This window comes from Austrofundulus limnaeus, unplaced genomic scaffold (assembly GCF_001266775.1).
Source record: "Austrofundulus limnaeus strain Quisiro unplaced genomic scaffold, Austrofundulus_limnaeus-1.0 Scaffold2, whole genome shotgun sequence".
Classification (NCBI taxonomy): domain Eukaryota; kingdom Metazoa; phylum Chordata; class Actinopteri; order Cyprinodontiformes; family Rivulidae; genus Austrofundulus; species Austrofundulus limnaeus.
This window is the reverse complement of record NW_013952404.1, coordinates 1,652,873-1,653,218: the sequence shown is the minus strand read 5'-3', so window position 1 is coordinate 1,653,218 and position 346 is coordinate 1,652,873.

Below are 346 nucleotides of genomic sequence, written 5' to 3'. Positions count from 1 at the left end.
ACTATTAACAGACAGATGTGAGTTTATTGTATTAAAATCTGGTTTGTCTAATTCAAACCGTCTCTGAGTAACAGAATCAAATGCAAAAAGTGTTGCAACTGTCCCAAGCTGTAAACTTTTTAACCGTTGCGGAATGGTTTACCTCGCTGAGAATTCATCACTTACAGCGGGTAAAATAAGTATTGAACATGTCACCATTTTCCTCAGTAAATATCTTACTAGAGGTGCTAATAACATGAAATTTTCACCAGATGTCGGTAACAACCCAAGTGATCCATACATACAAAGAAATCAAACCATAAATGTCCAGAAATGAAGTTACAGTGGTTTGCAAAAGTATTCATAC